This window comes from Zingiber officinale, chromosome 3A, assembly GCF_018446385.1.
Source record: "Zingiber officinale cultivar Zhangliang chromosome 3A, Zo_v1.1, whole genome shotgun sequence".
Lineage (NCBI taxonomy): Eukaryota > Viridiplantae > Streptophyta > Magnoliopsida > Zingiberales > Zingiberaceae > Zingiber > Zingiber officinale.
In genome coordinates, this window is record NC_055990.1 from 124,502,257 (window position 1) to 124,506,007 (window position 3,751).

The 3,751-nt window shown below is 41.1% G+C and overlaps 1 non-coding gene across 1 annotated transcript; it reads right to left on the reverse strand.

Annotated features, from left to right (window-relative positions):
• Positions 1-3,443: 3,443 nt before the first annotated feature.
• On the reverse strand, positions 3,444-3,549 carry LOC122054385. The gene has a single exon (XR_006132705.1). It is a non-coding gene; the product is annotated as a small nucleolar RNA R71 (small nucleolar RNA).
• Positions 3,550-3,751: the final 202 nt, after the last annotated feature.

Consider the following 3,751-nt stretch of genomic DNA (forward strand, 5'->3'; position numbering starts at 1 on the left):
CTAGGACCTAGTGTTACCACCTCCTAGGGGTTTCCACCTGCCTAGAATCCACTAGGACTTTTGCCTAAGAACACTTAGGACTTTCCTACAAGCTCATTCAAACATGTTAGATCACAAATAATCTTAACTTTGAACCTTTTGCCATTATCAAAACCCAGGTTCGATCATCTGATCCTTCGCACACTAACACAATCTTGCATCCAAAGATCTGCTCATTGCTTGTTTTAACTTTCAGGAGACGTTTGGAGCAAAAAAGAACGCTTAAGACCCAAATGAAGATCAAATAAAGTAAGGATTGGATTCTCAAATCATTTTTAGAACCAAACTAGGCCTGACCATGCCTTGAGGCACGACCAGATGAAGATTTAGATGGTGGCCATGTGCAATAACACGACCAAGGAAGCAAAGATGGTCATTGCCATGCCTTGAGGCACGACCATGCTTCTAGAATTGTAATTTTGAGGAACTAGTTGTGCCATTTGGCATGGCCCAGAAGAACAAAGCAGAGCAAGGCCTGCTTTGGCCATGCCAAATGGCACAGCCAGATGTCCATAGCCAGAGCCAACTTGGCTCTGGCCGTGCCTCTAAGCACGACCAGGTAGTCAAGAGACGGTTTGGGCATGCCTAGAGGCACGACCACCCCTTCCTCACCCTTATAAAATGGGCACTTCATCTCCTTCCTTGGGGGGAGGAAGTTTGGTGGATGGGAGGAGACCATCTAGGTCGAATCATTGCATCCGAAGTCATCATCTAGATGATCTGAGGCCATTCTGTTGCTCCATCCTCATCGGCATTCCAAGATCTATATCCAAGCACTTCACTCGACGTTAAAGGATAAGTTTCTACTCTCTTTCCTTAGGATTTTGGAAATTTCTAGGTTTTTGAGTGTTTAGATTGTATTTCTTTCTATTATGGAGTAGATTTATACTATTCTAGGACGCAAAAGATAATTGTAATGTGTGGATGATGTAAACTCTATAAATTTCCAATTTCCTAGTTGATGAAGCTTGTATGCACTTGTTCTATTTGATGAAATGCTTGCATAGAGGCTTTCCCTTATGATAATGAATTTGTCTATCTAGATTGTATTTTTGTATGCATAGATCTTATCCTGAGTAGATACATTACTATGTGTCTAAATTGGGAATGTGCGTGAACCTGAATTTTCGTTGATCAGATGCATAAATCATCATCTCTTTTGAGTGTGCATTCCGATATAGCTCGGCATGACCTTAGGATACTTGTTTGAAGTTAAGTATCTAAGGTAACTATCCTTCTATATGGAATGTAACCTCCTAAGGGAGGACGATTCTGTAGGTGATCGGTGGGCGGCTTGAAGGGGGGTTGGATAGCTAGGTCACCCCTAAATCGATTGCTTCTCCTACAAAGTTAGTGCGCAAGCAGAAATACAACTAACTAATGAAAACAATAAAGAAAGAATACCAAATCACTAACAAGCTCAATGTAGTATGGTTCGGAGATTGCTTGCTCCTACTCCACGACGTGTCCTTAAGGTGGATGAACCCTTGATCCTTCGGTGGATCAATCCTCGGCAATCTTCGGCTAGAGCTTTTCTCCTTCTCAATGGAGAAAACCTCTCACAAAGGATCTCTTCCTCTTTACAATGATGAAGTCTAGGTTTGGGAGGAAGAGAGTAGACTTGGAAGTTTTGGGCAAAGACTAGGAGTTATTCAATAAGCATGAGTGACCTCCTTCAAGCCCCAAAGCTTCCTATAAATAAGAGAAGAGAGTTGATCATCATATCAACTCATCTCGTCACCAGCCGCCTGACAAAACCATCAGTCGACTGGTGCTATCGTTGGAGGTAGCCAAAGGCTACTTCACAGTACCAACGATTTGCCAATAGTTATTTACCAGTCGACTGGTAAAACTACCAGTCGACTGGTAGCTGCAGGCTAAGCAAACAGAATGCTTCTGTTCGCTCCCAGTCGACTGCACTAGTCAACTGGTCCCGGTTACACACTCACACTCATCCTCTCCGGAGTCGCCCCTGAAGCCCTCTTCCCTCAGATGCACCCGAGCCCATGGCTCCTCTCTGTGCCATCCTTCACGTTGCCTTGAAGTCCGCTTCCCTCGGCTCCACTCCATTGCTCCTCGTCTGACAGCCCCTCGGATGTCTTCCACATCATCCTTCACCGACTCTAGGATCCGAGCCCTAGGATGAGCTTCCCAAGCTTGACCACACTAAGTTCCTCATGTGTTTCCCCAAGTCCTGCAAGACTCAAACACATATCAAACAGATATGAAAGCCTAACTTAAAATCTTTGACACACACATCAAAACCATGATCTTACCGATCAAACCTAGGTCGATTGCACCAAAAGATTCTATGTATGGATAAGTTTATCACTTGACCTAATGGGCTTCCCCTAATCATATGCTATGTGAGTGACCTACGTAATCTAGAGACGTATACCCTAGGAAGACCTTATGATAGGAGGTACTCTACTGAAAACCCGGACTCTCAAAGTTACTTCTTCACTTGATGACATACATAGTTACTGGCAAGGGAAGTACTCTGATACACCGTTGTGGGGTGAAATTCGGCAAATGTTTAGATTGTCCTGCAAACATACAAGCAAAGAACTAGGAATGGGCTAATTCGTAGCACAACATCCACCATTACAATGAAACCTTCGACCTAGAACATCTTCTGAATTAAGGACTTCCTCAATTTTGTTTCTTTTACTTTTGCATTTGATCAAAAATCTCAAAACAACCTATTATCAATTTTGTCTAGTTAGATTCGAAGTGTAGGACCAACTAGCATTTAAGCTTCAATCCTCGTGGGATCAACTTTTATAAATTTTATTACTTGACGACAACTGTGCACTTATGATCATCCACATCAAGTTTTTGGCGCCGTTGCCGAGGATTGAGTGCTTTAAATCTAGTTAGTTTACATGAGAGTTTATCTAGACAATTCTTTTAATCTTTAATTCCTTAATTCTTTATTCTTTATCTTTCATTACTACATTTTCCTTTTGGTTTTTAATTCTACATGTCTATGTTTTCTCATAATTTTTTTTCAGACACTATGAGCAATAACATGTCAAAGTAGGCCCTTAAGAGAATTCGCTGCACCCATCTCTACAAGATTTTTATCTCTGATTGTGCAACCTTATATTAAAGCAAAGAGTGTCCAACTAGATCCACAAATAATTACTATGATACAAGGTCATAAATTTGGAGGGGAAGCATCAGAAAGCCCATATCTGCACCTTGAGACGTTCTTGGAGTTTTATGATACGATGAACTATGAGGGTGTCTCAGCGGATGCCATTCAGTTGATGACATTTCCTTTTAGTATCAAGGATAGGGGAAGACTTGGTTTTATTCTCTTCCTCCTCAAAACATCACAAATTGGGAACAATTGGAGCAACGATTTCTAAATCAAATTTTCCCTCCAAGCAGAACAATGTATATGAGGAAGCGCATTACAAGTTTTGCTCAGGAAGATGGAGAATCACTATTTGAAGCATGAGACAAATTCAAGAGTTTATTAAGACAGTGCCCCAACCATGATTTGGAAAGATGGCTAACATAGCACATATTCTGCATGGGGATTTCTTTCTCAAATAAATCTTTATTGAATTCATCAGTTGTAGGCTTTTTTATGAACAAAAGTGTGAATGAAGCATATACATTAATTGATCAAGTGACATTGAACCTCTAAGAATGGTTAGATAAAAGTTGGATGGATTCTCCCTCGATAATTCCAAAAGTATAA